Here is a 13,599-nt window from a genome sequence, read left to right on the forward strand (position 1 = left end):
CATAACTAATTTGTTAAGTTTAAAATATAAAGTCTGCCCCATTGTTGGTTCCTTGCCAATGGTAAAATTGTACACTGGAGAGTAAATAAACCACATATTTAAAATGTAAATGCACAAATCCTTGGACTGAGAAATTCCATAGATAGGAATTTTCTCTATGAACTCTCACAAAACATATGCATACAAAGATGGAGTCTGCAGCATTGTTTATGAGAAGAGATTATCAATAGGGGACAGATATATTTATGGTACACCCCTACAGTAGAACACTGTGAATCCACTAAAAAATAATGGACTATTTCCATTTCCAGCCAAGATGGAGTCACAGGGATTGCATTTACCCTCCTAGCTATAGTAACAAAAAACTGTGAAACAGTTGTTTTCTAGACGCTGGATATCAGGTAACAGAGGATAGCATTTTCTGAGGGGTAGAGGAAAAAAACTATGTGAGCCCTATTATTGCCTCAGCTTACTGCTATGGTAGAGTTCCCAGGCTGCGGTGCAGGGAGTGGAAACTGAGGTGGAGCCCTGCAGACTCCCTGAGTTGAGGAAACAGAGCTGAGCATTCAGGGAGATTAAGGCAACTAGAGCTTACAGGATAGAGTTATCAGAAAGAAAGGAGATGCAGAGAGAGATAACTCCAGAGATCTGTGGAAGGTCCCCTCAAGTATTCAGCACAGAAATGACCGGCACATACATGTGAGGAGACTACCCAAGGTTGGGGGAAAAACTATCTGCCAAGCTAAAAGGAACAGTGTCCAGACTCTCCTGGGTTTGGGAACAGCACCTGTTTTTACCAGCCGGTTTGGAAAAACTAATCATCCAAGGGGCACAGCATAGAGTACTCACAAAGGTATTGCTTCAGAAGTGGAGAATAATCAGCCCTAGACGGAACAGTGCCATGGACCCGCCTAACAAATCATAAAGTCATTAAAGCAGGACCTGAAAGGACTGAAGTATTTTCAAGTATCTGCATCTTGGGGGAAAAATCTCAAGAAGAGTTATAGAAATACAACCAAGGGCTGGCGCATGGTTCACTTGGGAGAGCGTGGTGCTGACAACACCAAGTCAAGGGTTAAGATCCCCTTATGGTCATCTTTAAAAAAAAAAGAAAGAAAGAAAGAAATACAACCAGCTAGTCACACACACACACACACACACACACACACACACACAATCCAGCATTCAACAAAGTAAAATTCACAATGGCTGGCAACCAAAGATTATGTAGAGGCAGAAAAACATGATCCGTAATGATTAGATAACTCAACCAATTGAAACCAATTCTAACACAAGTGTTATAATTAAGAGAAGGATATTAAAATAGCTTTTATAGCGGTATTTCTTATGTTCAAAAAGCACAGTAGAGGGGCCGACCCCGTGGCTCACTCGGGAGAGTGCAGTGCTGATAACACCAAGGCCATGGGTTCGGATCCCTATATAGGGATGGCCACTGGCTGAGCTGAGTGTGGTGCTGACAACACCAAGCCAAGGGTTGAGATCCCCTTACCAGTCATCTTTGAAAAAAAAAAAAAAAAAAGCACAGTAGAGACGTTAAAGATATGCTTTTTAAAAAGACAAATTGAACTTATGGTAATAAAAACCAGAATACACTGGATGAGATTAATGACAGGTTGGACATTGCAGAAAAAAGATTGTAGAACTTGAAGGCATAGCGATAGAAACTATACAAAATGAACCGAGAGAAAAAGGAATTAAAAATGAGAGTAGCATCAGTGAGTTGCCAGATAACTTTGAACATTTTATAACTTGATGAAAACTATAAACTCAGAAATACTGTACTAACTATAGAGCTCAGTGCACCCCAAGCACAGAAATGACGAAGACCATGACAAATGGCACATCATAAATTGCTCAAAACCATTAATAAAGAGAAAATCTCAAAAGCAGCTAGGAAAAAAAAAAAAAAAAGGTATGTGGCATAAGAACAAAATTCAACGTGACAGAAGATTGCTCACTGGAAACTGCAGGCAAGAGGACAGTGAAGCGACATCTTTAATGTAAGTGAAATCCATCAACTGAGAATTCCACACCAGACAGAAATATCTTTCAAAACTGAAAGCGAGAAGCCCTTTCAGAATGGCTAAGAACGTCTGAAACTGCTCCTCCATAAAAGCCGTAAAAACACTGCAAAAATGGTCAAAATCAACTTTTCTGAATTTCGGAAATTAATCAAAGGCTTGCAAACATCTGAGAAGCGTTTGTTCAATAAAGATGGCTGGATCTCAGCACAGCGAGCTCCACGGTGTTCTCAGCTGCCCTATTCTCAGCCCCTTTCCCCATCACTGGAGGGGCAGAGCAGATTTGGAGCTCCCAAAAAAGTCCGTTTCCCAGAGCGTTGTCATAATTTGTCTTGCAGTTCTGTGGAAAAGCCCCATTCAAAGGGCTTGTTTTTCTTTGACCTGATTCAGAGTTCACTCAGTGAGAAGCCCTATACCAAGCACGTTTTTCCAATACTACCAGTGACAATTGTTTTACATCACAGCTGCCTGAGACAGTGCTACCAAATGGGAAAACAAGACACTGGCCAAAAAACTTAAACGGAGAATCTGGAAAATGAGATGTCCAGAGGGAGCTCTGAAAATATCCAACTTATCACTGGGAATCTAGAAAGGTCACACACGTGCAATCCATGCATTGCTTTTTCATAATATCCATTTTCCATGAACATTCTGAAGATGCTTCATATGTGCTCTTGATATGATGTGACGATAATGGCACTTTACTCTGTGATCTTCTGCCCCAAAGCTAATAACTCCAGTCTTATCATGAGAAAAATAGCAGACGAATTCCAATAAAGGGACACTTTATAGCATACACGACCAGTACTCCTCAAAACTGTCAAGATTTTCGGGCTTTGCGTTTGGGCCCAGCCCGTGGCGCACTCGGGAGAGTGCAGCGCTGGGAGCGCGGCGCGCCCGCCGCGGGTTCGGATCCTATATAGGAATGGCCGGTGCACTCACTGGCTGAGTGCCGGTCACGAAAAGGACAAAAACAAACAAAACAAAACAAAAAAAACTGTCAAGATTTTCAAAATCAAGGCAAGTCTGAGAAACTGTCACAGCCAAAGAGGAGCCTGAGGAGATCATGGCAGCTAAATATAATGTGGTATCTTGCAACAGAATAAGGACTTTAGATAAAAACTAAAGGACTGTGAATAAACTGGTTGTTAGTTAATAATGCATCCACATTGGTTCATTAATTATAACAAATGTGGGCCGGCCCGTGGCTCAATCGGGAGAGTGTGGTGCTGATAACACCAAGTCCACGGGTTCAGATACCTATGTAGGGATGGCCAGTTGGCTCACTTGGGAGAGCGTGGTGCTGACAACACCAAGTCAAGGGTTAAGATCCCCTTACCGGTCATCTTTAAAAAAAAAAAAAAAAATTATAACAAATGTGCCATATTAATGCAAGATGCTAACAACAGGGGAAACTGTATGTGGGGTGGGGGCTGTATATGGGAACTCTGTACTATCTGCTTAATTTTTCTGTCTAAAACTGTCCTAAAAAATAAAATCCATTAAAGAAAATAAACAAACCCTACCCACAAAAGCCCTTCATGCCCAAATGGCTTCACTTATGAATTCTATCAAACATTTGAGAAAGAGATAATACCAAATTATACAAAGTCTTCCAGAAAATTAAAGAGGATGGACCTTCCCATCTCATTCTGAGACCAGCATCACCCCAATACCAAAATCAGATGGAGACATTACAAGAAAAAGACACTGCAGACCAATATCCCTTGTGAATACAGATGCAAACTTTTAAATTAGCAAATTGAAGCCAACAACGTATGAAAATCATGACCAACCGGGGTTTATCCCAGGAATACAATGTTGGTTTGATATTCAAAAAATCAATAAATGCAATTTACTATATTAAATAACTAGAAAGGAAAACCCATATAATTATCCTAATAGACAGAAAAAGCATTTGACAAAATCTAGAATCCATTCCTGACAAAAACTCTCAGCACACTAGGAATAGAAGGGAATTTCCTCAATCTGATAAAGGGCATTTATGAAAAATCTACAGCTGACATCTTAATTTCTCCCCTCAGGTCAGAAACAAGACAGAAATGTTTAGCCCATCAATTCTATTCAGCTTTGAACTGGAGGTCTTAGCCAGTACGATCAGGCATGAAAAAGACAAGGTAGCCCGATTGGAAAGGGAGAAGTAAAACTATCTTTACTCTGAGAGGACTTTATTGTCTATACAGAAAATCCAACAAAACCTTTTTTAAAAAAAGCTACTAAAATTAAGTGAATTTAGCAACTTTGCAGGATATATGATCAATCTACAAAAACCAGTTGTAGGGCTGCTGAGTTAGCTCACTTGGTCTGAGTGCGGTGCTGATAACCACCAAGGCTCGGGTCCCCATACCAGCAAGCTGCCCCCCAAAAGAAAAACCAAAAACCAATTGTATTTTTATGTATTAGCAAGAAGAATTAGAAATTGAAATAAAGGGCCGGCCTGTGGCTCCCTCGGGAGAGTGCGGTGCTGATAAAACCAAGGCCGCGGGTTCGGATCCCTATATAGGGATGGCTGGTTCACTCACTAGGTGAGTGTGGTGCTGACAACACCAAGGCCGCGGGTTCGGATCCTATATAGGGATGGCCGGTTTGCTCACTTGGGAGAGTGTGGTGCTGACAACACCAAGTCAAGCATTAAGATCCCCTAACCAGTCATCTTTGAAAAAAAAAAAAAGGAGAAATTGAAATAAAAAACCAAAATATCCATAATAGCACCAAAAATATAAAATAATTAGGGATAAATCTGACATAAGATGCTAAAGACCTATACAATAAAAACTACAAAATATTTTTGACATAAATTAAAGAAGACCTAAGTAAATAGGGAGATATACTGTGCTTATGAGTTCCAAGACTCGGCGCTGTTAATACTCCTCAACGTAACGTTTAGATTGAACACAATCCTTGTCGAGATCTCAGCAGGATGTTTTTAGAAACTGAAAAGTTGATCCTAAAATTGAGAGGGAAATGCAAATTACCTAGATGAGCCAAAAACTCTGAAAAAGAACAAAAGTGGAGGATTAATACCATCTGATTTCAAGAATTATTAGGGCTGGCTGGTTAGCACAGTGGGTTAGTGCATGAGGTTATAATACCAAGGTCAAGGGTTTAGATCCCCATACCAGCCAGCTGCCAACCCCCCCCAAATTATTATAAAATTACGATAATTAAAACGATAATCAAAACAGGACAGTGTTGGTGTAAAGACAGACAAGTAGATAAATGGAACAGAATATATGAGGGTACTTCAAAAAGTTTGTGGAAAAATGAAATTAAAAGCCAATTATGAATCTTTCCATCAACTTTTCGAAGACTCTTCATATATCCCAGAAATAAACTTAAACATCCTTGTATATGGACAACTGATGTTCCTTTTTGTTGTTGTTGGACGGCAGGGACAGGGGTGGAACCCTGGACCTTGGTGTTACCTGCACCATGCTCCAACCAACTGCGCTAACCGGCCAGCCCAGATAACTGATTTTTTGACAAAGGTTCAAAGGCAATTTAGTGGAGAAGGGATATGTTTTTCAATAAATGGTGTCGGAACAACTGGATATCCACATGCAAATAGTCAGCTTGGATCCCTGTCTCACACTAGGTATGAAAATTAACTCAAAATGAATCATGGACCTAAATATAAAACTTAAAGTGATAAGATTTCTAGAAGAAAACACACGAGAAAAATCTTCGTGACCCTGCATTAGGCAAAAATTTCTTAGATACAACATCTGAAGCATCATCCATAAAATAATAAATCGATAAGCTGGAGTTTATCAAAACCAAAAATTCTGCTCTTCAAAAGTCACTGTTAAGAGAATAAAGAGCCAAAAAAAAAAAAAAAAAGAGAGAATAAAGAGCCACAGAATGAGAGAAAATCTTTTAAAAATATACATCGAATAGAGGACTTGTATCCAGAATATATAAAGAACTCTTAAAACTCAATAATAAGAAAACAGGGGCTGGCCAATTAGCTCAGTTGGTCAGGGTGTGGTGCTGACAACACCAAGGTCAAGGGTTCAGATCTCTGTACCAGCCAGCCACCAAAAAAAAAAAAAAAAGAAAAGAAAAGAAAAGAAAACAAACAACCCAATTTTTTTGTTTGTTTTTTTTAAAGATGACCAGTAAGGGGATCTCAACCCTTGACTTGGTGTTGTCAGCACCACGCTCAGCCAGTGAGTGAACCGGCCATCCCTATATAGAGACCTGAACCCGTGGCCTTGGTGTTATCAGCACTGCACTCTCCCGAGTGAGCCACGGACCGGCCCAAACAACCCAATTTTTTAAATGGACAAAATATTTGTCTTTTTTTTTTTTTTTTTTTTTGTTTTTTCGTGACCGGCACTCAGCCAGTGAGTGCACCGGTCAGTCCTATATAGGATCCGAACCCGCGGCGGGAGTGTCGCCGCGCTGCCAGCGCAGCACTCTACCAAGTGTGCCACGGGCTCGGCCCATGGACAAAATATTTGGACACTTCATCGAAGAAGATATACAGATGGCAAATGAAAAAAGATGGTCAAAATCATTAGTAATTAGGGAAATGCAAATTAAAACCACAATGAAATACCATTACACACCTACTAGAAAGGGTGAAATTAAAAAGACTGATCATGCCAACTATGGGTGAAGATGTATAGATAGCAACAGGAGCTCTCAGACCCTGCTCGTGGAGATGCAGAATGGTACAGCCACTCCGGAGAACAGTTTGGCAGTTTCTTAAAAAGTTAAACATACCCCTACCATGTGGCCCAGCCATTCCGCGCCTAGGTATTTGTCTAAGAGAAATGAAAGCACACATCCAAAGACTTGTGTGCGAATGTTCACAGCAGCTTTATTTAATAGCCCTGTAGTGGATTGAATTATGTCCCCCCAAACTCACTGGAGCTTGAACTGTGTCCCCTAAATTTTATGTATTAGAAACTTGGTCCCCACTGTGACTGTTAAGAGGATGGGAAATCCTATTACGGTAATTGAAAGATGGAGCCTTGAAGAGGTGATTGGATTGTAGGACCGTGCCATAATGTATGGACTAAAAATAGGGAGTTGTTCTGAGGGCTTTAAAAAGAGAGTGAATGAAGAGGTTACTCTCTGCTCTCTCTGCTTCCACCATCTTGCAACGTGAGACCCCTGGGTCACTTTCGCTACCACCAGATGAACTTTGGACTTCCCAGCCTCAGAAACTGTAAGCAATAAATTTCATTTTCTTATACATCACCCCGTTTCAAGTATTTTGTTAGAACCAACACAAAATAGACTATTGCAAGCCACAAACCAGAAACAACCTCAATATCCACCAGCTAATGAATGCACAAATAAATAGTGGTATATCCACATAATAGAGTGCTACTTGGCAATAAAAGGGAATGAACTGCTAATATATGCAACCACAGGGATGAATCTCAAATATTTATGCTGAGTGAAAGAAGCCAGACAAAAGAGAGTACCTACTGTATGACTCCACTGATATAAAATTCTAGAGCTGGCCGGTTAGCTCAGTTGGTTAGAGCATAATGTTATACTACCAAGGTCAAGGATTCAGATAGTGCACTGGCCAGCCACCAAAAAAAAAAAAAAAAATCTAGAAAATGCAAACTATGCTATAGTGCTAGGAAGCGGGTCAGTGGTTGCCTGGGAATGAGGAAGCGGTAGGAAGGGAGCCAAGTACAAAGGGTGCTTTCTGAAGTTTATTGCACATTTTGGTACATCTCATGTTGATCGTAGTGATGGTTTCACACATGCAGATGTATGTCAAAATACACTTTAAATATGTGCAATTTATTGTATGACAATTACACCTCAATAAAGCTTTTTATTTTTTTTTTACACAAAGGCAGCACAGGATATTGCAGGTTTATTTTAGTGGGAATCCCCCCTCCACCCTATTATTAAAAATATGCCTCTCCATAAACCACAGCCAGTGGTGCCGTCTCTCTCACTCAGTACTAACCCTGACCAGAGGCTGCATTGTGAGCCCTTACAATCATTTGTAGTCAGAGTCCACATTCAGATGATTACAATCTTAAATCTGCAATTTGAGCCAAATCCATTGGCCAGCACCTATAATAGTGCAAACGTACCAGCTCTTTTTAGGGAATTCTCTGGCCAGGATGGCAAGGGCATCACCCCACTTGTAGTGCCCCTTCCCTGGATACTGGGAGACCTTAAAATCCCAGCAAAGCAATTCCTACTACTCTCAAAGAACCTACAAAATTTCAGGAAGAATGAGATATTTACAATGTCTTGGAACTTTACCTGGTCAGAGCTTTCCCAATCTGGAGGCATGATACTTCCCTCTGAGGTCAAAACTGCCTCTTCAGAGGCACAGCAGCACCGTCATAGCAGCAAATTGTCCCAGCCCTGGGGCTACTCTCAGCGCTGCTCAAAATCACTCAATAAGAACACTATTCAAGTATCTTGTGTTCCTTCTGTATTGTTGCATAACAAATTACCAGAAACATAGCAACCTTAACAACACAAGTTTATTATCTCATGATGGTTTTGTGGGTCATGAGCCTGGACACGTGGTAGCTAGGGTCTCACAGTCTGCAATCCAGGTATTGGACAAGCTATGGTCTCATCTGAGGCCCAGGGGTCCACTTCCAAACTTATTCAGATTGTTGCCAGAATTCAGCTCCTGGGGGTTGTATGGCTGAGGTCTCTGTTTTCTTGCTGGCTGTTGGCCAGAGATGACTCTCAATTCCTAGAGGTTGTCCTCGGATCCTAGCTGCAGGGCCCCCATAGGCAGTTTGCACATCTCTCTGATGCTTCACATTTTTTAAAATGGCTCACCTGATTAGGTCAAGTCTGCCCAGCACAATCTCTCTTAGATGAATTCAAAGTCAATTGGGTTCTGCACATACCCAACGGGAGGGGATTAAACAGAGTGTACACTAGGGGGCAGGAATCTTGGTGGCTTAGAGCTCTGCCTACAACTTGTGCCCTAGAAAGGCCTACTGGACCTAAAATCAATCACTGCAAATGGAACAAAGGAGGAAAGGAAACTGATGCCACAGAAAGACTTTTAAAGCAAGTCTTTAGCAGACACCAAAGCGTTGCCAGTGTCAGAAAATCACTCCGGAAGCCAAAGTTCAGTTATTTTTATAACAAAAGATGGCAGAAAAAATTCAGCAAAACTCATAAGACGAGCTGGTCATTCATGAAATGTCTCAAGAGGAAAAAGGGGACTGTATGTGTTTCTTATGGCTGCTGTAACAAATGACTATAAACTTTGTGGCTTAAAACACCAAATTTATACCAAGGTCCAGAGTTCAATCCCTGTACTGGCCAGCACAAAAAAAGAAAAAAAAGAAAAAAAGAAAAAGAAAAAAAATACACAAATCTGTCATCTTACGGTGCAGAACGTCAGAAGTCCAAAACCAGTTTCACTGGGCAAAAGCCAAGGTGCTGGCAGGGCTGTTTCCTTCAGCTTGTGATGGTTGCCAGCTTTCCTTGACTTTGACCATGTCACCCTCTGCTCTTCTGTAGCAGTATCTCCTTCTTATAAAGACCTCTGTGATTATGTCGTTGGACCCACCTGGATGACCCAGGCTAATCTCTCCACCTCGAGATTCCTAACTTCACCACATCTGCAAAGTCCCTTTTGCCACGTAAGGCAACATTTCCAGGTTCTGGGGATGAGGACGTGGATATCTTGGGGGACTATCATTCAGCCCACCACAGTGACGAAAACCAGAGTCATGGTTTTTACAGAACACTTTGGAATTCTTGAAAAATGGACATAATAGCTACAGAGGTAGGGGGAGAAATAGGATCCTAGAAAAATTGGCATTTTTTTTTTTAAAGATGTCTGGTAAGGGGATCTTAACCCTTGACTTGGTGTTGTCAGCACCACGCTCTCCCAAGTGAGCTAACCAGCCATCCCTTTATAGGATCCGAACCCGTGGCCTTGGTGTTATCAGCACCGCACTCTCCCAAGTGAGCCACAGGCTGGCCCCAAACTGGCAGTTTTTTTTTTTTTTTTTTTTAAAAGATGACCGGTAAGGGGATCTCAACCCTTGGCTCGGTGTTGTCAGCACCATGCTCAGCCAGTGAGCAAACCGGCCATCCCTATATAGGATCCGAACATGTGGCCTTGGTGTTGTCAGCACCGCACTCTACCGAGTGAGCCACGGGCCGGCCTCAAACTGGCAGTTTTACATCAAATGAAACCCATGTTGTTTCCGAGGGTGAAAGGAACTGGGAATGAGCAGCGTCACTGTTGACCTCCTAACACAATCCACACTTCAGACTCATCTAGATGTCCAGAGAACCAAAGGACAGCCACACAGCCCCTCCCTGTGAGGAAAACCTGGAGACAGAAACACCCCTCTGTGGCTTTGTCGCTTACTCTCTGCACCCCCCAAGTGAAGAATTTTGGAGTCAGAGATGTCACCCTATGTTACAATGACTTCTTAACTCCCCACACCTTCTGAGATCATCCATATCATAAAATTTACTAACCAAAATGTGTCTCATGCCGTCTCTCTCCATATCTCAGTAAATCTAAGACGGTCTGTGTCGTTTTTTTGGTTTTTTTTTTTTTTTTTGCGTGTGGCAGCTGGCCACTATAGGGATCTGAACCCTTGACCTTGGTGTTATCAATACCAAGCTCTAACCAACTGAGCTAATCGGCCAGCCCCTAAAATGGTATCATTTTCAGATGCACCATTATTTTTTGTACCTGACAATTAATTATAAAATGCCACCAACTCCAAGACACATCGTGATTTCAGAGATGTTAAAATAGAGGAGGGGGATATCCATCTTAGAATCAATGAATAAGGGCCGGCCAGGTAGCTCAGTTGGTTAGAGCATGATGCTGAAAACACCAAGGTCCAGGGTATGATCCTTGTACCAGCCAGCCATCAAAAATCAGTGAATATATTTTGATTCAAGCTGCACTTAAGCCCTTCCTGCTCTGTTAACCTGTTAGGTTGTGATCCCCTGAACAATCAAGATATAGGATTAACTCTCTAGCCTGAGGCATCCAGCCATCCCTCCTGAACTGGGGCTTTCTAGCCTTACTGACCTCACCGAAATCCCTACCCCACACCCTGCTATTTCCGTGAGCTCAGTACAATACAAAATTCTCTGTCTTCCTTTTGGTTTGGGGGAGGGGGGGTTGGTGCTGGCCGGTAGGGGGATGCAAACCCTTGACCTTGGTATTACAACACCATGCTCTAACCAATACTTGTTTTCCTGGGGATGTGCCATGAAGTCAGACTTACTCTTTTGCCCAGTTAGTTAAAACCAGGTTCAATCTTGTGAAGCCCTTTTCCTAAATTGCTTCACTATTCTTTCAGTCCCAAAGTAGAAGAAACCCAAATGGTAATTGTAACCAAACAGGCTAACAGTGGAGGGGCTTCAAAGAAATGCATTTTGACTCAAAATATATTCATTGATTCTCAGATAGACATTCCCCCTCCAATCCCCACCTCAGGAATCCTAATTCCAACCAGAGCTCCTTATAAGACCCCAATTTCCCCAATATTCTCAAAATATGTATTACGTAGTTTTGTTCCAGATTTTGGTTCAATTAATACAGGAATATTACTTTACTATCCAAAGCTCCTACTCTGGTGACTTAACCAGCATGCATTCCACGGACAGCAAAGTGTTTCCATGGGGAGATTCCTGCTCATCCTGCTTTCTATCTTTGTCGTGCTCTCCAATTTTTGCCTTCAGGGTCCCAGGAGATTTGGGCCTGGATTCCTCAAGATTACAACAAAGGGTAATATTGTCTTCTGGCCATTTTAAACTTGTCCAGTATGTTAAAGACTTTTACTGCCTCTCCCTCGATGGATGCCTATAAAGAAGAGTTTTCTACTTTGTTTAGCCTGTCACAAAAGCTTCAAAGAGAAAAATGTCCTTTACTTTGGGCATGCTATTTCTGCAAGAGAATACCTGTCTTCGAGGTCCCTGGACCTAGTAAAATGGTCACTGGAAGATTGTTAAATTCTTCCATTGTTACATGCCTGCCACAGTTGAGCTAGCTGGCACTTAGATTCATTACCTCGGTCAGGGGAAACTGAAGAAGCTTTTTCCTCCTTTAAGCAAGTTTGGGCTAAAGCTCTAGGGTTGGGTCTCCCTGGTTACAGTAAATCTTTTAATCTTTCTTAACCATTAAAAGGAGGAGGGGGGAGGCGGAGGGAAGGGGTGAGGATGGAGGGAGGAAAGCAGGAGCAGCTGCAGCATCATCTTTGGGTACCTGAGCCACGTTGTGAAGGACTGCTCGGCTGCCTGTTAGAAAGCTGATTTATGTCCTTTTTTACATTCAAGTCCTGGAATAGGCATCTTCCACTTTCATCCTAAATTCCTTTCACTGTTGCTACCACATGGGCAGCCTCCTTTCTCATATCTACGTAGCAAAGCATGGAATGTTTCTCCTCTGTGCCCACTGCACCACTGTGCTCGAAGCCCTCTGTTCAGTCTAGGCTCTCCACTCACGATGCGGGCAGGTGGGGCACCTCCCCATGCCTTACAGTTACCATCGTCTGCCAAAACCCAGAATTGACCTGAGAAACACCCAGTTTTAAAATCCTGACTTCATATTTACGTTAAAGGGTCCTTCCAGCCATGCAATCTAGAACATGCATCGTATGTTCTCGGCTTAAGGTAGAGAAACTCGGGCCGGCCCGTGGCTCACTCAGGAGAGTGCGGTGCTGATAACACCAAGGCCACGAGTTCGGATCCTATATAGAGATGGCCACTTAGCTCACTTGGGTGAGCGTGGGGCTGACAACACCAAGTCAGGGGTTAAGATCCCCTTACCAGTCATCTTTAAAAAAAAAAAAAAAAAAAGGTAGAGAAACTCCCTGTCGCTTTCACTATGGTCGGTGCAGAGGCTGAACTTGCCATTACCAGAGCTTGTTAATATTCATATTTATTCTCTCTTGCTTCTGGAGTTGTTCACGATTAGGATCAACAGTCAAAACACTGATGCTTTCTTACCTCTGTAGAAGTGAAAATGTAAGTAAAAAGTAAAGGGTTTTTTTTTTTTTTTTTTTAATACTGGGATGTGTAAACAAGCTTTGGCTTTAAAGAATAAACAGAGAAAGCAGAGGCCACCTTTTTCTAGGCCACTTTTCTTTTGTTTGCAGTGTCCTCTTGCAACTCTTCCTGATTCCCCTTTCCGCTGAGGGCCCGGAATTCAGAAAAGAGTCTTGGAGACTGGCAGGATGTCTTTTGTACCCAGATAATATTTTTGCACTCCCCCAGATGGCCACTTGATGGCGCCAAAAGGTTTACTCTTCACCCTGCTTCCGCCTTTCACCCTCCTGCCCATACGCTGGTACTTCAAAAAAATTCATGGAAAAACTCACATAATCTTTTAATTCTGTTTTTCAGAAAACTTTTTCAAGTACCCTAGAATGTTTACTGATCCTGTTTGAGTAACCCAGTTGCACAAAGCCAGGAGAAGGATTGTCAAGACCAAAAGGGCAGCTAATCCTCATTTTTGAAGGCCTTTTTGAAAAATAATCCAGTTTAATTTTATTCAGGTGAACAAAGGTTGGGGATTTTAAAACGATCTGGTCATCCTGTG

The 13,599-nt window shown here is 42.0% G+C and overlaps 1 protein-coding gene across 1 annotated transcript in view; it reads right to left on the reverse strand.

Moving 5' to 3' along the window:
• The window catches only part of QRICH2 (glutamine rich 2), a 37,375-nt gene that overhangs the window by 18,853 nt on the left and 4,923 nt on the right, over positions 1 to 13,599 (reverse strand). The window lies entirely within an intron of this gene.

This window comes from Cynocephalus volans, chromosome 16 (genome assembly GCF_027409185.1).
Source record: "Cynocephalus volans isolate mCynVol1 chromosome 16, mCynVol1.pri, whole genome shotgun sequence".
In the NCBI taxonomy this organism is placed as follows: Eukaryota; Metazoa; Chordata; class Mammalia; order Dermoptera; family Cynocephalidae; genus Cynocephalus; species Cynocephalus volans.